At 45.1% G+C, this 15,405-nt stretch overlaps 1 protein-coding gene across 1 annotated transcript in view; it reads right to left on the bottom strand.

Annotated features, from left to right (window-relative positions):
* SAMD11 (sterile alpha motif domain containing 11) overlaps positions 1 to 15,094 on the bottom strand; it is a 159,137-nt gene extending 144,043 nt beyond the window's left edge. The window contains exon 1 of the mRNA XM_063436917.1: positions 15,075 to 15,094. The gene's annotated coding sequence lies outside the window, so the exon portion shown is untranslated. The remainder of the gene's footprint in view (positions 1 to 15,074) is intronic.
* Positions 15,095 to 15,405: the final 311 nt, after the last annotated feature.

Below are 15,405 nucleotides of genomic sequence, written 5' to 3'. Positions count from 1 at the left end.
TTATTTTTACTACTGGGACAAATATATTTATCGTTAGATCCATACGTCCTCTCCCATCTAAGATCCCCACATACATTCCACGGCTTTCTACCACTTGATATCGCCTTACATGCATCAAATAGCAGAACACCCGAAGAATATACGGATTCTAACACCGTCTTATTAATTAGGGTCCCCTGAGGATCTCCATTCCTGAGAGTCAACCAAATTGTACGAGGTTGATACTCTGGACTGAAGCACTTAGGTTCTCCTACTCCTAAATGGCACACACTATATTCTATATTTAGGTATCTACATCTTGATACCTCTCCTTTACACTCGTATTGTGAATGCCAAATTAGGGTTTGGGAAATATGGTTACCTGTTCTCGTAGTCTTAATGCATACCTCACAGCTAGGAGTGTCGGTACCTCTACCTTCCTGAATATAAAAACACATGTAAATAAACACAATCAAAAGCACATCTTTCGCCGTCATCCTCAGTCTTCGTCCGTGCGATGGAGCCTCAGCTTCCAGGATGTGAGGGCTGCAGGGAATGGAGTTCTGCTCGTCTTCACAGGTGTCCCTTCGAGACTTTCCTGGCTTATACACTATGTGTTGGTAAGCGGACAGGCTTTATTATGGCCTTCTCACTCACACCTGTAACAATAAAATTTGTAATCCACAATAATTCCTCGTTACTCCGACTGAGTAGTGCGTTTCAACCGGATCTTGCAGGGATTCTCTGGGTCTGCTGTAACTTGCCAAGAATCAACTGCTGCTGGTTTAACCCTGGAGTGATGTATCCACGGAGTCACTTCGGCTACTTTTATCGCTGTAGGGGTAGACAAAAGAACAACATAAGGACCTCTCCACTTGGGCCCTAACGGTACATTATTCCACTCTTTAATCCACACTTGATCTCCTGGATGATAACTATGAACAGGGGGATAAATATTCACAGGTAATCTATCTTGTACCCATTTCTGTACCTCCTCCATAGTCTTACCCAACTCTACAACCTGCTGCCGGGTAATTCCTTCTCCCAACTGACTCAAGTCCCCCCTTAAGTTACCAAGTACGGGAGGTGGTCGCCCATACATAATTTCAAAAGGAGAGAGGCCCATCCTTCTGGTAGGGGTACTGCGGATTCGCAATAGAGCTATAGGTAAGAGAACGTTCCACTTAAGTTGGGTTTCCTGACACATTTTAGCCAACTGGTTCTTAATAGTTCTATTCATTCTCTCTACCTTACCAGAACTCTGGGGTCTATATGCAGTATGAAGCCTCCACTTTATACCAAGCATATGAGTCAGTTGTTGTAGGCACTGGTGAACAAAAGCTGGACCATTGTCCGATCCTATAGAACAGGGTAGTCCATATCGGGGTATTATTTCTCGTAGCAGGAATCTCACAACTTCTCCTGCTTTCTCTGTACGAGTAGGACATGCTTCTACCCAGCCTGAATAGGTGCACACAATTACCAACAGGTAACGATGTCCACCCGATTTAGGCATCACTGTAAAGTCTATTTGTAGATCGGACATGGGGAGTCCCCCCATAAACTGGACTCCTGGTGGCTTTACTGGTCCTTGTCTTGCATTATTTTTAGCACACGTTACACATCTACGTACAATGGCCTGAGTCAAGTTGGACAATCTTGGTATGTAGAAATGTTTCCTGAGAGATTCTTCTGTACTGTCTCTCCCAGAATGTGTCCCGTTATGATAGTTCTGGACAATTTCTACTGCTAGTGATGCTGGTATGACTATTCTTCCATCTTCTAGCTGATACCACTTGTTCTCCAAATACTTTCCCGGTTCAGTCTTTAACCACTCCTCTTCTTGAGTTGTATAAACTGGAGTCCATTGAGACAGTGGGGTTGGTATTAGAGCAGCTATATGCCCCACATACTCCTGTCTTCCTGATTCAGCAGCACGCTTAGCTGCACTATCTGCCATCCGATTTCCTTTGGTTACATCACCATCTCCTCTCAGATGCGCTCGACAATGTATAATACCGACTTCTTTCGGCTCCCACACTGCTTCCAATAGTTGTAGGATTTCAGCTGCGTACTTGATTTCTTTGCCTTCTGAATTCAGTAGTCCTCTTTCTTTATACAAAGCTCCGTGGGCATGAGTGGTTAAAAACGCATACTTAGAGTCCGTATAGATATTTACTCTTAAACCTTCAGCCAATTGTAACGCTCGTGTCAGTGCTATCAATTCTGCCTTTTGTGCTGATGTTCCTTTTGCCAGTGGCCGAGCTTCTATCACCTTGTCTATTGTTGTTACTGCATATCCTGCATAGCGGATCCCTTCTTTCACATAACTACTGCCGTCGGTGTAATATTGAACATCGGGGTTCTGGATGGGAAAATCACGAAGATCTGGTCTACTTGAGAATACTTCATCCATTACTTCCAAACAATCATGTTGACTTTCAGTAGGTTGTGGCAAAAGGGTAGCTGGATTTAAGGTGTTTACAGTCTCTAAATGCACTCTTGGGTTTTCACACAACATTGCTTGATACTTGGTCATACGGCTATTACTAAACCAATGATTTCCTTTGTAATCCAACAACGTCTGTACTGCATGTGGGACTCGTACATAAAGTTCTTGACCCAGAGTGAGTTTATCAGCTTCAGCTACTAGCAGGGCGGCTGCAGCTACGGCTCTTAGACAAGGTGGAAGTCCGCTGGCCACTGCATCCAATTGCTTAGACATGTAGGCAACAGGTCTTTGCCATGATCCCAAGTACTGTGTCAATACTCCCACAGCCATTCTTCTTTGCTCATGTACATATAGGTAGAATGGTCGTGTGTGATCAGGTAGACCTAATGCTGGGGCACTCATCAAAGCCTTCTTCACATCTTCAAATGCCGTTTGCTGTTCTTGAGTCCATAAGAAGGGGTCGTGCTCTGTACCTTTGATGGCTGCGTACAGAGGTTTTGCCAGTATCGCATAGCTGGGAATCCATATCCTACAGAAGCCTGCTGCCCTCAAGAATTCTCGCACTTGTCTTCTATTCTTGGGTATTGGTATTTGGCAGACAGCTTCTTTTCTCTCTGGCCCCATAATCCTTTGACCTTCAGAGATATGGAATCCCAGATACTTGACAGTTGGCAAACACAACTGAGCCTTCTTTCTAGACACCTTATATCCTGCCTTCCAGAGAATATGTAGTAGATCGTGCGTTGCTTGCTGACATTTTTCTTTTGTAACTGCTGCTATCAACAAGTCATCTACATATTGTAACAATACACATTCTCCTGGGATAGACTCGAAATCCAGTAGATCTTGACTTAGAGCTGAACCAAATAGGGTAGGTGAATTTTTAAACCCTTGGGGCAGTCTTGTCCAAGTCATTTGGCGTTTTGAGCCCGTTACAGCGTTCTCCCATTGGAAAGCGAAAATACATTGACTTTCTGTGGCAATTCGGAGGCAAAAGAAGGCATCTTTGAGGTCTAAGACTGTGAAGTAAGTAGCCCCGCCCGGAATTAAAGCAAGCAGGTTATATGGATTGGGTACAACTGGATGTATACTAACAACCGCATCATTGACTGCTCTCAAGTCCTGCACAGGTCGATACTCATCTGTACCGGGCTTTTGAACAGGCAGCAATGGGGTGTTCCAGGGGGAAGTACAGAATTTTAGGATACCATACCGTATGAACTTATCCAGATAGGATTGAATGTTCTTCTTAGCCTTCTGCGGGATGTGGTATTGTCTTAGGCTCACTGGATAAACCCCAAGTTTTAGTTCAATTTTTATAGGTGGAATATTGCGGGCCAGTCCTGGTGGGTTGTTCTCTGCCCAAACTCCTGGTATGTTGAACAATGTCTCATCACTCCTAGGGTTTTGGCTAGTCAACACTGTATAAAGTCGCCACTCTTCTTCCTTTGGTACGGATAAAGTCATAATACCTGAAGGTCCATTAAACTTTAAGGATGTTGTTCCATTTGGTAGGAACGTAATCTGCGCTTGTAATTTTGATAGCATATCACGTCCCAGCAATTGGACTGGACATTCAGGCATATAAAGGAATTGATGTTTTACTACGTGGCCTCCCAATGTACAGAGTCGACTTTTAAGAACCGGTTTTTCAGCACTTCTTCCAGTTGCTCCTATCACTGTAATAGTCCTTCCAGATGGAGGAGCAACTAGATTAGTCACCACTGAATGTTCAGCACCAGTGTCGATCATGAACGCACTCCTTTTTCCCCCTATTGATACATCGACCATAGGCTCCGCTCGACCAAGGGGGATGGAGCCCGGTCGGTATCAATAGTCCTCCATGACCGTGTCAGCCAATCCTACAAAGTCCCTACCTTCTCTATCGCGGGACCTTTGCGCTGCTGGAATATACCTATCTTCCCTAACACTTCCTCTGTTCCCATTACTCCCTCTATACCCATTACTCCCTCCGGGGCCTCCTCTACCTCTCGCTCTGCCTCTAAAGTTTCCGTAACCTGACCTAGGTCTGTCTCTCTCAGACTGTTCTCTTCGCGGACACTCATTTCTCCAATGCCCTTCTTCCCTACAGTAAGCGCACTGATTCCTACTTAGAGGTTCCTCATTCCACTTACTATCGCCTCTATCTGGGCCCCGTCTATCTACGCCTGCGATCGCTACCGCTAGCATATCAGCCTTTTTACGCATCTTGCGCTCTTCCTCTTTCTTACTTTCTGTATCCCTGTTCATATAAACCTTATTTGCTACCTCCATTAGTTGGGTGATGGACATACCTGCAAACCCTTCTAACTTTTGTAGCTTGCGCTTAATATCTCCGTATGCTTGGCTGACAAAGGCGGAGTTAACCATTCGGGAATTGTCTGCGTCTTCCGGATTAAAGGGGGTATACAAGCGGTATGCCTCCAATAATCGGTCATAAAAGACACTGGGCGCTTCATCGCTTTTCTGGATCACCTCAACTGTCTTCGACATGTTAATGGCTTTCTTTCCTCCTGCTTTCATGCCAGCAATTATAGCGTCTCTATAGGCTCTGAGTTGAACCATATCAGCACCATTTACGTTCCAATCGGGATCAGTGTTGGGATAATGTGTTGCGGCCCATGCTGCTGGATTAGCTTGGTTCAAAGCACGGGCTCTATCCTCTAGTGCTTTTATGGCTGCTTGATTTATTCTTGTCCTTTCCTCATTGTTAAATAAAGTCATTAATAACTGCTGGCAATCAGCCCATGTCGGATTATGCGTCTGTACTATTGAGGTGAACAGATCAGTCATGGCTTGTGGTTTCTCAGTATACGAGGAATTATGGGTCTTCCAGTTTAAAAGATCGGTTGTGGTAAATGGGACATATACGAAGACTGGGTCAGCGTGTGCCATTTGACCTGCGGCATCGATATAAGCTGACCCGGGATTCAGACGAAGAGGCATCTGATAGTGCTTTAATTGTTGGGCACCAGTCAACTGTCGGGTTTGGGCTACGTAGAGAGGCGTCAGTCATGGGTTCCGATCGGGGAGAGATAGGGTATGGGGATGTGGGAGGTTGGCTTTGGGAAAAGGTTGTAAATAAAACACTTCGAGCCGAGCTAGATGAAGCTTGACCGGAAGTCTGAAGTGGCGCCAAATCAGGATATTCGTTTCTAATGGGGGTGGGTTCTGGTTCCGGAAGGGGAGATTTAGTACGAGGGGGGGTGGATCCTGTACTGGAGGAGGAAGCGGAAGTGGATGGGGGTAATGAGGGGAGGGGTGCAGGACTTCCTGCGTTTGCGTCACTTCTTCTTAACGGAAAGTAAGGGGGCGGCAAAGGGATCTCGGACTCAGGGGGCGTGTCCAAAATGGGCCTAACACCAGTCCTAGTGGACGAACAAGTCCTAGCTACCATGAGGCGACACTGCTCCTCGTGGCATGTCTGGAGCCATTTTGGCGAGTCATTTACGGCCTGTCTCCAACAATCAATATAAGGAAACTGGCCGTAAAGTTCAGGCCTACCTGATACAGCCACGTGTAAGCGCTGTACCAGAGTTGGATCCAAACTGCCACGTGGCGGCCATGCCGCAACCAAAGTAGGCCACTCCCTAGTGCACAAAGTAACCAAACGTACAGGAGACATCTTAACCCCAAAATCACAAGTTTTGAATCCCTTTTTAAAATTCTTCACCATACAACCTAAGGGATCCGGAATCGTTGACTGCGACGCGCCCATACTTAACAATGGAACGTCGTCGACAACGAATACTATACACGCGTACTATTCAACAGTCACACCCGTTTCCTCTGGCAACAGCACCACGTGGTACAGTTACCAAGTGAAACGTATACAATAACAATAAACACTCAGGGAATTCCCGTACACACACAGCTGTTACACCAGTCACTAGATAATCAATATTATGCCCTTTGGCGTAACTATACAGTCACCCACGCTATAATTCTCTATATACGAATTACCCGTCTATAACACACCCCAGTAACATCGTCTTTTACAAATAGCGGTTACAGTACGGTTAGCATAGGTCAAAGCACAAGTTAAGGTCACAATACAATTATTAGTGGTTATGGTGTTAAAACATGCAATTGACGACAATGATTAGTACTTATATACAGTGTCAGTAAATATACAGGGTTATGGTACCGTGCACTATAATACAGCAACACACTATTAACACTCTCGCTAGACGGCTGAGCTCGCGCTATCTAACAAGATATACACTTTACTAACAATCTTTAACACATTTACAATTCCCAACTAAACTATTTGGCCAGTACCTTGAATGGACTACCTAAAAACAATCTACATACGTTTTGGTTAGCCACACTGCCCAATCACCACATATATAGCGAGCTAGAGGACCGAATTTACACAGACGCCTCTTAGTCGCACTATCAAAAGTCTAGTGGGTTCCAAATTTACACGCCTTCCCACTTAGCCCAGATAGGATGAGAACTAGCGAACCGAATTTACACAGACGCCGCTTAGTCTCCCGGTCCCTCCGACCTAGCGAACAAAATGTACACCCTAGAACGCTAGTCTAGACAAGACACCGGTGTCTGGCTAGGGCTATTTACACCAGAGCCCCGCCTGACTAACAGAATCAAACGGTCTGACTAAAGAGCGTTCGATCGAGCGGTGCGCCTTCGCTCCTTCCCTCCGACAGAGGGGGCAGATACACAGATTCAAAACCCCTTTGGGCCTACCGCACAATCGGTATACCCCTAGTGGGTCCTGCCGTCTAAAACAGCAGTTGTCTTACCTCCTCGTTCCTGAACCTGAGTTCACACTCATCGACGGGGACACCCCAGCACTTCTTACGTAGAGGCCGATGATCTCCTGGACAACGGCCCAGTGGCGCCGAGACGAAGGGAGGTCCACGCAGAAGTTCAGGGGTGCAGCCGTAGAGAACGTGGGCAAAGATAGACCGTCTCACGCCTCTGCCTCTCAGCTACCGTTGAACGATGAGCTTCCCGGCCAATGCACCAAATGATACCGGAGAAACTGACGGAAGCCAAGCACAGAGAGATGGACACAGGTTTCTTCAGGAAGGAAGAGATTCTTTATTGGATCACCGATCGGGACTCAGAGGGACTAGCGTCACCAAAATACCACAAGTTCTGAGCCCCGGACAATAGTGCAGGCTCCTTATATAGGCATATAACTCCTCCCATATTAAGCTCCACCCGCACATTCTCTTAACCAATCAACACAAATAAGAATTAACTTCCTGTTTGACCGCATGGCCTGTCCAGCACAATGGAGGAGGGGAATACTATATCCTGTATTCTTGCACATGCTCCGTACACTACTGATCGTATCTTGCCTCGTGCAACCAACTGATCGATACGTCAGCATATGCACGTACACATGCCACGTGGTAATCTCGGCCTACTAAATTTATTTTTACCGAGATTCCACCACAGTTTGGCAATTAATAAACACAATAATTACATGTTCTGCCGCATTCTGTACCTTGGGCCTGTCTCTTATACTACCTCTTTCTAAAATACTTGCATCTTAATGGTTCCTGTGTGTCGCTCTTAATCTGCCGTGTCCAATAACACAGTTGTACATGTCACCAGGAATCACAGCATGAAGGCAGATAGTGGGGGTTGAGATGGGTCATATTCCCCCAGTAATATTCTGGTTAACAGTCCTTCCCTGGAGTAAATGCAGTGATTCTGGCCTGGCTGATGTCTGCGTTTTCCTGTCTGTTTATATTTTAATTCAGCCGGCCACTGTGGGGCAGCATTGAGACTTGGGAAGCTCTTTCACACAGAGACTGTGAACATGCAATGCAGACCTAGCTGGTGTGACAACCAGAAGGACACCACTACACCATGGCAATAACATGGAGGAGGGATAATATTAGCATGGGTTGGGGGCCCCTGAAATAGTAAAACTGTCTGAGAAACGCCCAAGGAGAGAGAGAAAGAGAGGCTGGAAGGTCATGTGAGACATGCAAGAAGAGAAACAGAGAGGGACAAAACTGAGAGAGAAATGAGCTAACAGAGAGAGACAGAACCTGACATAGTAAGGGACAGAGGGAGCTTGTTCACAGTATAAGAATCTAGGAATATAAACCCACTGAAAAAAAAAACCACTATCATAAAAGACCACACAGAAGAATGATCACAGGGAAAAATACCCACACGGAAAATTACCCATATGGAAAAATGCCCACATGGAATAATATGCACATATACTAATATATAGTTGGAAAAATTATCCCATTACGCTACACTTTGAACTCTGCTAGTTTGACCTCAATTTTGCGTTGCAATTTCTTTAACTTCTTAATTCCCTCTTTCTTGAATAAATCCCTAAGTTTTGTCACACCCCCAAAGACAAGGGAGCATGCACAACAACACTTAACAATGGTGCTAATCTACATGCTAAGCAAACAATGCCAATAGACACATCTGGAATGGACAGTTAAAAAAATAATTACCAGTAGGTTGCTGGTAAGGAGAGACATTAAATGCTCTGCACAGACAGAGGGAATTATAGGATCTAAGGGGAGATGGCCAATAGGGTGATAGACAGACAGAGATAATAGCCAATAGAGTGAAGGAGAAATCATGGTAAGGGAACCTGGGCCAGTATTTAGAAAACTGGGCAGACTAGATGGGCCGAATGGTTCTTATCTGCCGTCACATTCTATGTTTCTATGTTTCTATACCATGATTCACAAGTGAGAATGTAAATTAAAAGATTGTCTATTGATAAATACATTTAAAAAAAACAACACACTTTTATTTCCTTTCCAAACATTCACACTCAATGTATTAAGGCCCTCTTCATACACAGGCCACATTTGTTCAGGAATGAATTAGTATACTTCTAACACAGCTATATTATTAATCCCTTAAGGACACATGACATGTGTGAGATGTCGTGATTCCCTTTTATTCCCGAAGTTTGGTCCTTAAGGGGTTAATTATACTCGATAAAATCACAACACAAGTTGTTGCACATGAAAATGACGCTTTAATCACACGATATACAAAAACAATATAAAATATAGATAATGCCTATTTATGTTCATAAATGGGAGATAAATGGTTATCTACAATGATCTATATCTATGGTACTTTGAATTGCACATACATCTTCACCTTTACTAGCAAATTACGTGCAAATATGTGCATATTATTCTGTGTGGGCATTTTTCCGCTTGGGCAATTTTGTGCAAGAAATCAAACGTGCACATGTTCCTAGTCTCTTAAAAGGACCAATGCAAATAACGCTGGCAAGTACAGTTAAACGATTACCTGCATGTAATTAAAGGGGAAAAAATAAAAAATGTAATGCAACGTAAAGGATACAGAAATCTAAATTAGACACTGCAGTTCTGCTTAAAATAGCAAAAAGTTGCTATTTATTTTATTTGCTCACCATCTTGCAGTTAAAAGAACACTATAGGCTTCAGAGGCCTGGAAGACACTGCAGTTCAACGCTACTACCATCGATTTCAGGCAGGCACTTTCTGCACCTTTGATAATATAAAGACCCTGGCCCCACTTACCACCAAAGACCACTTTAGATATCTTCAACTAAGGGACTTTGCCAGGAAACCCCTCATCGCCGAGGCGGCTAGAACCAGGCCTACATTCTATGAAACACTGTGTATGTCCGAGGGACCATGTGCCGGCCTCATTACGCGTCTATATACGCAACTGAGCGCACCTACTAACGAGACCCAAACACCCTCCTATATCTTGCAATGGGAAACTGAACTCCAACAGACACTAGAAAGCGGGGAGTGGCAGGACTTATGGGAGGCAGCGACTAAGTCCTCCGTATGCGTCATTCACCAAGAACAGTGCTACAAAGTGCTCATGAGGTGGTACACCACACCAGTTAAATTGCACAGAATGGGCAAAACACCCACATACATATGCTGGAGAGGGTGTGGGGAGAAAGGCACATATCTACATATGTGGTGGACATGTCCAAAAGTTGTCCAATAGTGGGATAGTGTAGCCAAACTCCTGACAGTAATCTTAAACAAGCCAATCAATCCAGACCCCTGGACTTTCTTGATCACTAGACCGATTGACAGCCTACCCAACAGAGAACAAAGGCTCCTAAATAAAATCAATCTGGCTGCCAGGCGTGCCCAGGCACAGACGTGGCTCCAGATGGAAACCCCGCAAATGGACAGAGTAATTTGTAATATCAAGGAAGCCTACCTCATGGACAAGCTTACAGCGCAGGTACGAGACACATACCCACTCTTCCTTAGAGTGTGGGAACTGTGGGAAGAATACATTAATTCTGACTAGTACACTCCCCCCCTCCTCCCCCTGCGGCAGAAACAACCCATCCTCAACTCCCTCCCCCCCACCACCACTCCCTTCTTCCCCCCCCCTTTTTTGTTTTTTAAATTGTGTTAGAGAGAGGTGTTAAAATACGCAAGTATAACTATCTAGCAGCACAGATAGCGCAAATAGCGCATTGGCATAGCCCTGAGGGACAACATCAATGGGTAGATATTGAAACCACCCTCATGGGCAAAGACCCACCACAACTACTCATATGGACCCCTAAAAACCACAGGGTAATCCTCAGAACCACCTGCCCAGCAATCCTAAACTCTATAGACATATGGGACAAAACAGCCATGAAATACCAACTCATGAACAACCCCTCCCCCATGACACCGATACTACGTAACAGAGCGTTCCCACCAGGACTATGTACAGAAGCTTTCCTAGGAATTAAAAACACAGGGACACACAGATACGCTCACCTGTACCAAGATAACCAGGTAATCACCTTTGATCAGCTAAAAACTCTAGCACCCCTGACAAACCATGACTTCTTCAGATACATCCAAATCAGAGACTTTGCACAAACGACGGAAGTCAGAACAGCAATACGCAAACGCAAAACCTTTTTCGAGAGCATGTGCCTTAGGGAACACATGCCCACGAAAATTATAACAACACTGTATAACCATATAGGGGAGGAATCAGGAGAATGGGGTACGTTAACCTACACGGACAGATGGGAAACGGATCTGGGAGAGAAGCTAGAGGGGGAAGAGTGGCGAGACATATGGGACGCAAGTTCCAAGATTTCAATATGCACCACCTTACAGGAACAAATGTACAAAATCCTATTCAGGTGGTACACCACCCCGACAAAACAATGCCATATGGGCCTGAGCCCCTCAGACACATGCTGGAGACTATGTGGAGAAAAAGGCACTTACATCCACATGTGGTGGGAATGCCCCAAGGTTAGGATATACTGGAAAGAGGTGACAGACCAAAACTCACGCATATTGCAAAGACCTCTGACTGCAGACCCATGGGCTTGCCTCCTGTCCAGACCGACTGAGGGGTTAGACAAACACAGTCAGAAATTACTAAACTCACTAAATCTGGCAGCCCGCAGGGCGTTAGCACAACATTGGAACAAAACAGACACCCCACCTATCACGCTTGTACGGACGAAAATTAGAGATAACTGTCTGATGGACAGGTTGACGGCCCAGGTGCGAAACACCACATCTACCTACCGAAAAGTATGGGAACCATGGGAACAGTTTGACACATGATTTAGGGGACCTAACTCTCAACTGGTAAAACCAACGGTTTAGATAATAATGTTGAGCCAAACAACCCTGTAATGCGCAACTATGTGACATATGTTAAATAGTTTATGTTATTTGTTACATTATTGTATTATTTAATTACAAAAAAGAAAAATGGACGGTTACCATGACGGAAACAACGGGCTTCTGCGTAAGCCTAACTAAGCATATGTATTACTATGTAACTGTCAAACCAAAAATAAAGAATTGAAAAAAAAAAAAAAATACGCAAGTATAAATACCAACAACACACTAAGGCCATGTGCCAAGAGCGTAGATAAAGACACGTACTTCAGAGCTACCATACAACTACCCGCTACACAGAAGAGCATGGCCACCTTTTAAATCCAAAGTTACACGAAGGGAGAATTGTCTTATACATCTCTTATGTATTGTTTTATTTCTCTATATGTTTTTATAAAATACAAAAATGTGACAGCATATGAAAATACCTGTTGTATATGATATGCACATGCAGGGCCGGCCTTAGGGGTGTGCGAGCTGTGCGGCCCCACAGGGCGCCATGGTGCAGGGGGCGCCCTGCGGCCGCATAGCTCACACGGCATGTCTGTTAGCCGCAATGCTAACAAGGCATTTGCCTTGGGCGGCATTTTCCAGGGGGCGGCAAAAAAACCCGCCCCCAAATGCCCAAGGCAAATGTCTTGTTAGCCTTGCGGCTAACAGACATGCCGGGCTGCTGGGCGGCGCTGGCGGGCGGCTGGCGAGGGAGCACTTCCTCTGAGCTGTATGCTCAGCTCCCTCGCGCGCCGCAGAGTGAGGCTGGGAGCCGGAATATGACGTCATATTCCGGCTCCCAGCCTCACTCTGCGGCGCGCGAGGGAGCTGAGCAAAAAGCTCAGAGGAAGTGCTCCCTCGCCAGCCGCCCACCCAGCCCAGCAGCCACTGGACCACCAGGGAGGAAGAGACCCCCCCAGCATTCCCAAAGGTAAGGAGGCTGGGGGGGGGGGGGTCTAAATCAATTTAAAAAAATGTGTTAATGTGGGTGAGTGTGCATGTTAGTGTGTGTGTGTGTCTGTGTATGTTAGTGTGTGTGTATGTTAGTGTGTGTGTATGTTAGTGTGTGTGTATGTATGTTAGTGTGTCTGTGTATGTATGTTAGTGTGTGTCTGTGTATGTTAGTGTGTGTCTGTTAGTGTGTTTGTCTGTTAGTGTGTGTGTGTGTGTCTGACTGTGTGTGTGACTGTTTGCCTATGTTTGTGTGTGTGTGAGACTGTCTGCGCGTGTGTGAGACTGTCTGCGCGTGTGTGAGACTGTCTGCGCGTGTGTGAGACTGTCTGCGCGTGTGTGAGACTGTCTGCGCGTGTGTGAGACTGTCTGCGCGTGTGTGAGACTGTCTGCGCGTGTGTGAGACTGTCTGCGCGTGTGTGAGACTGTCTGCGCGTGTGTGAGACTGTCTGCGCGTGTGTGAGACTGTCTGCGCGTGTGTGAGACTGTCTGCGCGTGTGTGAGACTGTCTGCGCGTGTGTGTGTGTGTGACTGTCTGCGTGTGTGTGTGTGACTGTCTGCCAGTGTGTGTGTCTGTCTGTGTGTTTGGCTGTCTGACAGTGTGTGTTTGACTGTTTGTCTGTGTGTGTGTGGCCGTTTGCTTCTGTGTGTTTGGCTGTCTGCCTGTGTGGCTGTTTGCTTCTGTGTGTTTGGCTGTCTGCCTGTGTGTTTGTGTGTGGCTGTGTGTGTGGCTGTCTGCCTGTGTGTGTGTGTGTGTTTGTGTGTGGCTGCCTATGTGTGACTGTCTGGGCAGACTAGATGGGCCGAATGGTTCTTATCTGCCGTCACATTCTATGTCTGTGTGTGTGTGTTTGTGTGTGGCTGTCTGTGTATGACTGCCTGAGTGTGTTTGTGTGTGTATGGCTGTCTGCCTGCCTGTGTGTGTGTGTGTGTGTGAGAGACAGGGTGTGTGGGAAGGGGTAAGGAGTGGGGGGGGGGGCGCTGTGAAGATTTTTTGCACAGGGTGCCCAAATGCCTAAGGCCGGCCCTGTGCATATGTGACAATATGCCAATCTCGGCTTCTGCGCAAGCCTCAACAATGTATGTATTATGCTTTGAAACTTATCACAGCCTAAATAAAGAATTGAAAAAAAAAAAAAGAACACTATAGGGTCAGAAACACAAACTCCCTAAATATAGTAAAATCTTACTTGTATTCAAGTCTGCAGCTGCTGGTTTTGCCCCTGTCTGCCTTTGACCTGCCTGCTGACATCATCAGAAGTGGTGTTCTGAGCCAATCACAATGCTTCCCTGTAGGATCGCCTGAGACTGCCAAGGAGGCAGATCAGGGGCAGAGCCAGCAGAAGTCAAACACAGTCCTGGCCAATCAGAATCTCCTCATAGAGATGAATAGAATCAATGCATCTATGAGGAAAGTTCAGTGTCTATATGCAGAGGGTGGAGACACTGAATGGCAGTACTGCAGTTTGTGCAGCACTGCCCCCAGAAGCACATCCAGTAACCATCTGAGGAGTTCTCTGAAAAGACAGTGTTTACTACAAAAAGCCAGAATGGAATGATCATACTCATCAGAACAATTACAATAAGTTGTAGTTATTCTGGTGACTATAGTATCCCTTTAATGAGGTTGTGAGTCAGTGATATGTACAGTGCACAATGACAACAGGCAATGGCTTATTTACTATCTGATCTAGCAACCATAACCACTTATTTCACCCATAAAGGTTGCACATATACCTTCGCTTTACCACTTCATGACAAAGCAATAGGCAAGTCAATGAAAATTGATTTAATTTTCGAAATTTTACATGTAGCAACCAAAGTTTTATAAAAAAATGTTTAAAAGGGGAAAACAAGAGTAAAATATCACACATAGTAAATATATTGTATGCATGTTAAGTAAAAAGAAAGTTATAAATAATACTACAGGGACATAATATAATATAAACTTGGAATTTTCCTGTAATGAAGCAAACTTCTATTAATTAAAGAAGAGGCTGGCTATTTCATATATTAAGATGTTTATCCCTTTGGTGAGATTTGTTGTCCATTTTAGCAAAGCATACCTTCAGTCTTTTTTCAAGTCTTCATCACAGCGCATTGTTTAGATACTCGACCCAGATGTGTCCAGGTGTGTCTTGCAGATTTGGATTTAGAAAATGAAGCAATTCATTCTGGTATGTGAATAACTGTAAGTGAAGATAACAGTATGGTAAATGTCAAAAGGCTGCTCGACTGAAAAGAAAACCAACTAATCATTGATTTTAAATTAAAACTCCAAGGACAATGACTACTTTGGTGATTTGTAGTGGTTATGGTGCCTGGTGTCTCTATGTGCAACATTGAGCTATGAAAACGCTGTACGTACTGAATTTAACCCCTGTGCTGACGGAGGTG

Source organism: Pelobates fuscus, chromosome 11 (assembly GCF_036172605.1).
Source record: "Pelobates fuscus isolate aPelFus1 chromosome 11, aPelFus1.pri, whole genome shotgun sequence".
In the NCBI taxonomy this organism is placed as follows: domain Eukaryota; kingdom Metazoa; phylum Chordata; class Amphibia; order Anura; family Pelobatidae; genus Pelobates; species Pelobates fuscus.
This window is presented reverse-complemented; position numbering and strand designations above follow the sequence as displayed.